Here is a 9,289-nt window from a genome sequence, read left to right as displayed (position 1 = left end):
TACCTTAGAATTTCTCTAGGTGTTCGTGACTTATCAATCTAGAATCACACTAGGTTGTGGCGTCCTCTACCGTTAAATCTGTTCTTGAGTGGTCCAAGTTCGGGTTCAACTCCGTCAAATCTTCATCGTGTTCCTCTAGATCCGAAGTAGCTTCCGCGTCTCGTATCACTTAGTCACCGAGAAAACCTAAGATTAAACGAGAAAGAATATTACAGCTCATCTAGCACAAACAATTAGGTGAAATCAAAGAAACTCAACAATTGATGAGTAGAACGTATAAAAAGACTTTAAAGTGAAACGAGGACATTTGGACCCGTGGACAAGAATAATTAGGGTTTTGTAGACCAAACGTAAAACCAAACTAAAGACAAGTCGGAATCCAACTAGATAGGCTAAGAAATACTGTTTTCGGAATCATTTCAGAATCAACTCATATTCAAGTAGATATTATACACTAAAGGTCTTAATGAAATTCATGAAAAAAAAGGAGGTCAAAATACCCAAGAAAACCCTAAACCACTCCTCTTTATTTGGGTAAGAGTAAGTACACATTTGGAGTTTCCAATTGAAGAAGGATCATGTTTTAAAATGGAAAACGGTCATAGTATTAGTATTGGACAAACGAAAAATATACAAGTTCAAATAGAAACTTAGGCCTCGAGCGAAAATTTGGGCAGCACGCCCTTTGTATTTACCTATTTCCCAGCCATTTATGGCTTCATTATTTTCCTCAATCAATCCCAACATTACACACAATATAAATAGCCACTCAATAGGCTCAATGTCATATGATTACCAAATCAAGCTAGGACATGTGCGGAAATGACGTTTAGGTTGGAAAACAAAAGGCAGATTTGCTGTTGCTTAGCGGAACTAACACAACTGAAGCGACACAAGTCGGATTGAGGTGCAATTTACACCATTTCGAAGCTAAGAGAAAGGGCTACAATGTTGAAGAAGGCCACTCAGTCCAGTTTGCAATGTATCTAGGTCAAATTTACCAAAACATCCTCAGATTTTCCAGTTCGCAGTTCAACTAGCAGTCCTGATTCATTCAATCATATCTCAGCACATACAACTCCAATTCAAGTGATTCCAAAACCATCTGAAAGCTAAGATACCAGGCAATATTTCTTAAAAAGACATCGACAACCAAATCAGTAGTATTCCTGGTCAAAACAACCAATTACAAAAGCTGATTAGCATGTTCGGATAGAAACAGGGCAGCAGGGGTATTTCAGTCTTTTCACAGGCTACGTTATTCCGATTGAGCTGAATTTTTCAGGCTACCATAAAATATCATTCTCTACAACTTTTATATTTTGTGCTAAGGCCAAATCGGCCTCTAACTAGGTGTAACAGTACCGGGTAGAATTGGGGAAAAATGAAACCCTAATCTGGAATTTTCCGCACAAAGTGGAAATTTTCCGCAATTAGCTACAATTTACGCACAATTGCTTCATTCTAAGCTATCCCAAGTCATCACCCATGGCCACACAATATTAAACATATGAAAACAGAAAAATTCAAGAATAAATATAAAAGTCACCAATCTCAACTAAAAGTCATGAAATCTTTCACCAAATCACATCTTTGACTAACACAAGCTACCAATTTAATATTAGCAAGACCAAAGAATGAACTCCTTAGCTACTCACCTTACAACTCAAGAGAAGAGCCAACTAAGCACCTTTGTTTCTCAAACCACTTCACCAACTACCTCAAGACTACTTAGCAAAGGGATTTTATGGAGTGATTTGTAGTTTTATCGGTTTGAGTTGAAGATTGGAGCAAGATTATGAAGTAGGAAGTTGGAGGGATTTTTTTCTTTTCTTGAGCAAGAGGTTCGGCCAAAGGGGAGCAAAATGTGATGAATTTTTGGTCAAATTTTGATTAAATGGTAAAGTAGGAAAGTTAGTCAAAGTCCAAGAATAAATGGCATGGTGACACTTGTCACCTTTTGGCCCTAAAGCTTATCCTTTTTCCCCCCAATGCTAATCCAACAATAATACAACTAAGTAACCTCTTATCACCTAGTAAATTAATCTCGGTATACAAAACATAACCTAATTGGTCGAATTTTTTTCGAACTTTCCGCACTAGCGGGTCCCACGTCCGATATACACTCTTAATTTCTCAAAAACTAACTGATACGTTCCTCGATCAACTTGTTTCGAGACACGTAGCATGTTTGCCCAAGGATCTAGCAAGGTTGTCCAACGCTTGAATTGCGGGACCTAGAATCAAACGGACGACACGATTTGATTTAGGTGGTAGACGACACTCCGAAGAAGGTGAATACTCCAGGGGAATAGGTCGGATGAACAATCGAGGACAGGACGCAAGATTGCTCAATAACCCTTGCCAAAGCAAGTTAAAGTGCTCGAACTCTCTTCTTAGAAGAAGGAACGAATTAAACCAATTTTATTGATAAAACGACTACCCTAAAACCTTACAAAGCAAGCCTATTTATAGGCTAAAGTGACTAAGAAAACCTAAGGAAACAATGGCAAAGAGTTCGGCCATCTTGGTGTCCAAGATAGGCCGGCCCAATGAGCTATGAAGACAAATTAATCCAATCTATCAAGTACTAAGGCTAAGGCCCTATAGGGCCGGTCCTCTTGAAGGCCCACTTGAGTCTTCGTGGGCTTGGATCATGGTGCAAATGGCTTGATTGTCTCTCTCTAAGCCCTCAATATCTTTGTGAACTCCATGTTGGTCTTGGACGACTCGAACCAGGGCTTGGAGTGATTCTTTGAAGAGCTTGGCCCGTGCACGTGTGACTGGGCCCAATGGAACTCGGACTGGGTCGTTGCGTGGGCCGAGACTCGTGCACACATCAGTCCCCTCCTCTTGAGAAGGATTTGCCCTCAAATCTGGATCCTCCTCGTCAAGAAATGGGCTTAGGTCCGCGACGTTGAAGGTCGCACTAACATTGTACTCCCCAGGTAGCTCCAACTTGTATGCGTTGTCATTGACTCTTTGGAGTACCCGAAATGGTCCATCACCTCTTGGGGACAATTTGCTTTCGCGTTGCTTGGGAAATCGCTCTTTCCTCAAGTGTAGCCAAACCCAATCTCCAGGCTCAAAAATCATCTTGCGACGGTGCTTGTTGGCTTGCTGGATGTATTGCTGCGTACGCTTCTCAATGTTTGCTCGCACGACCTCATGTAACCTGCGCACAGAATCAGCTTTCTTTTTCCCATCTAAGCTTGTGTGCTCAGAGGAAGGTAAGGGCACCAAATCAAGGGGGTTTACGGGGTTGAAGCCATAAACAATCTCAAAGGGGGAGTATTGTGTGGCACTATGCACAGTTCGATTGTAGGGGAATTCAACATGAGGGAGGCACTCTTCCCAAGTCTTAAGATTCTTTTTAATCAAGGCCCGAAGTAGAGTGCCAAGTGTGCGATTGACAACTTCAGTTTGTCCATCGCTTTGTGGATGACTAGTGGTGGAGAATAATAACCTAGTGCCCAGTTTGGACCACAAAGTCTTCCAAAAGTAACTCAAGAATTTCACATCTCTATCACTGACAATAGTTTTAGGCAGGCCATGCAGACGGACAATTTCTTTGAAGAACAGATTAGCAATATGAGATGCATCGTCAGTTTTGTGGCAAGGAATAAAATGAGCCATCTTAGAGAATCTATCAACCACAACAAAGATGGAGTCATTACCCCTTGTTGATCTAGGCAATCCTAATACAAAGTCCATAGACAAATCAACCCAAGGATGGTGAGGGATAGGTAATGGGGTATACAAGCCATATGGATTTGTCTTAGACTTTGCCTTGTGACAAGTAGCGCATCTACCAACCATGCGTTCAACATCCCTACGCATATGAGGCCAGTAAAAGTGCTCTTGTAACATGGCCAGAGTCTTGGTGATGCGAAAGTGGCCCATGAGACCACCACTATGTGCCTCTCGAATCAAAAGATCACGAATGGAAGAATTAGGTACACACAGTTTATCTACATGGAATAGAAATCCATCATGCAAGAAGTATTTTCCATGCGGGTTCTTAACACAAGCAACATAGATATCACCAAAGTCATGATCATTTGTGTAGAGTTCCTTAACCATTTCGAACCCTAGTAACTTGGCATCCAGGAGGGCAAGCAACGAATGTCTACGTGATAATGCATCAGCCACTACATTCGTTTTGCCAGTCTTATACTTAATGACATACGAAAAGGTGTCAATGAAGCTTACCCATTTGGCGTGTCGCTTGCTTAACTTGGGTTGTCCCTTGAGGTACTTCAATGACTCGTGATCAGTGTGTATCACGAACTCCCGAGGGCGAAGATAGTGTTGCCAAGTCTCCAAGGCCCTCACTAATGCGTACAACTCCTTGTCGTACGTGGGGTAGTTTAATGCAGCTCCTCCCAGTTTCTCACTAAAGAAGGTACAAGGCCTCTTGTCTTGCATGAGGACCGCTCCAATACCTACACCAGAAGCATCACATTCAATTTCAAAAGTCTTGTGAAAATTTGGTAATGCTAACACAGGTGCATGTGTGAGTGTGTCCTTGAAGGCGAGAAATGCTTGTTCTTGTGATTCTCCCCAGTGGAACTTGTCATTCTTCTTTGTCACGGCGGTCAACGGGGCGGCAATGGTGCTAAAATCTTTGACAAAGCGCCGGTAAAAGCCCGCCAATCCAAGAAAGCTACGCACGTCAGGGACAGATGTGGGAGTTGGCCATTGCTCGATGGCCTCAATCTTGGATTTGTCCACCTTGATACCCTGCGAACTTACCACATAGCCTAAAAACACAAGCTCATTAGTATAAAAGGTGCACTTCTTGAGGTTGGCGTAAAGATGCGCCTGCCGAAGTGTCTCAAGAACTAATCTCACATGCTCTAGGTGCTCATGCTCACTACGACTATAGATCAGGATGTCATCAAAGTAAACAATGACAAACTTGCCAATAAAGTGTCTCAACACATGGTTCATTAGTCGCATGAAGGTGCTAGGGGCATTAGTTAAGCCAAAAGGCATGACTAGCCACTCATAGAGACCATGTTTGGTTTTGAAGGCTGTTTTCCACTCGTCGCCTTCTTTCATCCGAATTTGATGATAGCCGCTCCTTAAGTCAATTTTGGTGAAAATAATGGCACCATCGAGTTCATCAAGCATATCATCAAGTCTAGGAATGGGATGACTATATTTGACAGTGATAGCGTTCACAGCCCGACAGTCAGTGCACATGTGCCAAGTACCGTCCTTTTTGGGAACAAGTATCACAGGCACAACGCAAGGACTTAGACTTTCCTTTACCCAACCCTTACCTAAGAGGCCATCAACTTGCCTTTGAAGCTCCTTGGTCTCCTCAGGGCCCATGCGGTAAGCAGGTTTGTTGGGCAATGGTGCTCCAGGAATGAGGTCGATTTGGTGTTCAATTCCCCGAATGGGTGGTAAGCCATCAGGGACCTCGTCAGGGAAAACATCCTCAAATTCTTGCAAAAGAGCAACTATGCTCGCAGGCAACGCCTTGTCGAGCTCAGCAACATCCAAGAGCACATGCTTGCAAATCATGAGAAGTATAGGCTGATTAGAGTTCACCACTTTTCTAACATCTTTAGCCTTAATAAACATGTTGTGCTTCCTAGTGGTAGGTGCGGTAGGTGATTTATCATGTATACCCCTAGGTGTGCTCCCTTGACCCTTGGTTGATGGCTCACTCGTAGACGTGGAGCCTTCACCAGGGTCGACCGCCTTTAGTTTCCTCCTTTGACGGTCTTGTTCACACTCCCTTTGCAATAGTAGTTGGTCCTCATAAACTTGTGCAGGTGTGAGAGGTGTAAGGACCTTACGTTTGCCATCGTGCAAAAGTGTGTACTTATTTGCTCTTCCATCGAATGTGACGTGTTTGTCAAATTGCCAGGGCCTTCCCAAAATGATATGCGTAGCATGCATTGGTACTACGTCGCACACGATTTCATCAGTGTAAGTACCAATTGAAAAGAGAATGCGTACCTGTTTGAAGACTCGTACCTCACCATCCTCACTTAGCCATTGGAGGCGGTAAGGATTTGGATGCCTGGTAGTGGGGAGTCCTAGACTCTCAACCATGAGCAAACTGGCCACGTTCGTGCAACTCCCACCGTCGATGATGAGACTACACACCTTGTCGCCTATCTTACAGCGGGTGTAGAAAAGGTTTTCGCGTTGTAGCTGCTCGTCCTCCTTAACGCGGGCGGTTAGCACTAGCCGTGCCACCAAGCAACCTACTTCTCCTCGTGTAGGCGAGCAAGCCTCCCCAGCTGACTCTTCTTCCAGGCAGTCATCTTCGACCAGCTCGGGCATCTCCTCACATTCGTCATCATCAGACACGATTTCGCCATTGTGAGTGATGAGCATGACCCGTTGGTTTGGGCACTGAGATTGAATATGTCCAAACACTTGGCACTTGAAGCACTTGATGTCCCTACTCCTAGTCTTAGGAGTCTCATGCGGTGCCTTTGAAGTGGACCTGGATGCATCGGAAACCTTGTTAGGGGTAGAATAGGAATGGCAGTTAGAGGTGTTACCTTGGATTCGGTTAGAAGAGGTTGGTGCTGCCGCATTTCCAACTTCGTGGGTCGCCCTTCGTGGTTGGTTGCCCCTCCATGAAGTGGTGTTAGAAGTTTGGAACGTACGTACTCCGCGTCTTAGTTTCTTCCCCCGCTCGGCCTTAATAGCGAGTTCTAGAAGGTCGTGCATGTCCAAGTAATGTTGGAGCTCCAAGGCTTCTTGAAGGTCAGGATTGAGACCTCTAAGAAACCGAGCCATCGTGGCCTCATTGTCTTCTTGAATGTTGGCCCTCATCATGGCCATCTCAATTTCTTTGTAGTAGTCCTCCACACTCATGTTACCTTGCGTGAGAGTTTGAAGCTTAGAGTGGAGATCGCGATTGTAATAGCTAGGAACAAATCGCTTGCGCAGCAGTGCCTTGAGTTCGCGCCAAGTCCGGACACGTGGCTCTCCCATCCTCCTCCTATTGGTCCTTACTTGGTCCCACCAGACTAGTGCGTAGTCGGTGAACTCCACGGTGGCAACCTTAACCTTTTGTTCCTCACTGTAGTCGTAGCAGTCGAAGACCATCTTGATACGGCCTTCCCACTCCAAGTAAGCTTCAGGGTCACCTTTGCCTTTGAATGCGGGGACTTGAATCTTAAGCCCCTTGAGTTCGTTTTTGGGCGTGTCCTTTGTAGACCTCTCGGGTCGCCCCTCATCCTCACTAGCGGAGTAGTCTTTGCCATTTGCCTCTTTGGTGCTGTGGTTACTCCGGTTGTGGGATCTAGAACGAGAGCCTCGTGTAAGACTCCTGGACAACTCGTCAAAACGAGTGTGTAACGTCTCCATTTGTTGTTCACTGATTCGCCTTAGCTCAGTCTTCATTGCGGCGAACAACAAGGAGTGATCGGTGGTTGCTTGTTGCTCCATGTCTCGCTTGATGCCCCTGCAAAGGTTAGTAACAAGCAAAGAAAGTGCAAATATAATCCTCACTTCACTCCCTGAGTGTATCTTTCTCTCTCGTGTATAGTGCTCAAGTCGCTCTATAAAACTTACCAAGTACCTTACCTGTTGGTTTAGGTAGTTGAGAAATGTTGCTCGAGTCCAACAATTTGTCACCAACTTTTCCCACAAGAGTAAACAAGAGTGAAGGATGCAAGTGGATGAAATTTTGTGAAGGAAAGGACGGTTTTGGAAGGTTTGGGGACGGTGGACAGATTTGGAATTAATGTCAAAGGAAACTCCAAGAATCCTAAGATGTAGGAGTGATTTCCTAAAGTGGATGAGAGAATATAGGAGAATATCCTAAAATGGAGGAGAAAATATAGAGAAGTGTCCAAGAGTTATCCAAGTTTGTTTGCTTAGTCTCCTAAACCAAAATGGAAAACAAGTTAGAGTTGGAAACTCCCTTGAAGATCTTTCTTAAGCAACTTCCTAATCCTTCTCCACAACAGATTCGGTTCCTCCTCTCTCTTACCCGCAAACTTCCAGAAATTCACCTCTTAAACCCAACCCAAGGTCGGTTAGTCTTGCCCTAAAATCCCCCTCTCACAGCCGCACACTTCACAACTACACAAGCCGGATTTGGTAGCTCGGTTTTCAACCGAATTGGCCTTCAAAAATTTCCAGATTTCTGCCTTCTCAAATCCTTCCCTAAGTTGGCTAACCTTCCTATAAAACTCCCTCTCTCACAGCCGCAACTTGCCCAAGCAATTCGGCTCTCTCTCTATTCCAAGAAACAAGCAATTCGGCCCTCTCTCCTACAAGACAGGTTTGGTTCTTGTTGCTCAAGCAATTCGGCTCCAATGGACTCCCAAGGTAAAGCAAGTATTGTTACTCAAGAATCTCCCAAGAAATTCACTCCTAAACCAAGGAAGCCTCGTATGGATGCAAGATCTTACAAAAAACTCTTTATACGAAGGGAAGTGCAAGTCTTCAAACCCCAAGATAATCAAGACCCTCAAGAAACCCAAAAGGTGACACAAGTGATCAAGATCCAAGGTGATCAAGATTTCCAAGAAGAGGTTGGCCAAAACTTTTGAATTCTTTTCTTTTCTCTTGCTGTAATTTTCTGGTTTGGGTTGGAACAAGAAGTAACAAGACAGGTTTGACAATAATGATACGGCTTCCTTCTTTGTTTCTTGTTGTCCGAATTTTTTTTTTTTCTCTTTTCTCTTGCGTTTCTATTTTTTTTTTTTGACTTAAAGACAACACAAGTTCTTGTCCGAATGAGTAAAAATCCCAGAAATAAGGTCAGCCCTCAACACGCAAGAACGCACCACCCAACTTCCTCAAACTAACAAGGTTTCTCCAAGACTTTCAAGAATTTCAAGATAGCGGTCAAGAACTTCAAGAACCTTAGAAACCTTGTAGATTTCTTCAAGATTCACCAACCCAACAAGTTTTTGTATCCCAAATCAGTTTAGGCCAGCTAAGCACACAACTTGGATAACAATAACTACTTGGACAGATTTGACAACAAAGAAAAACCCTACAAACCCTAGCCTTTTTTTTTTTTTTTTTGCAGATTCAGCTATGACCCAAAGCTGGCAGAATTAATGCAATTAAAAGCACAAAACCTGGTCAGATTAGGCTAGCAACAATAACGACCACTTTGGACAGAATTGGACATCAAATCATGACAACACAACCGCGGCAGAATCGAAGGAACAAAGTCAAGTGCCTCAAAAGTAGGCCACACAGTCATACAAAATACAATGGCCTCAGCACTAGCATCACCCCAACTAATTCTAACTATATCAGTCAAAAGGGCCAAAAGGGTCAATCACTCTGG

Source organism: Coffea eugenioides, unplaced genomic scaffold, assembly GCF_003713205.1.
Source record: "Coffea eugenioides isolate CCC68of unplaced genomic scaffold, Ceug_1.0 ScVebR1_1266;HRSCAF=2088, whole genome shotgun sequence".
NCBI classification, from domain to species: Eukaryota; Viridiplantae; Streptophyta; class Magnoliopsida; order Gentianales; family Rubiaceae; genus Coffea; species Coffea eugenioides.
Note: the sequence above shows the minus strand (reverse complement) of the source record.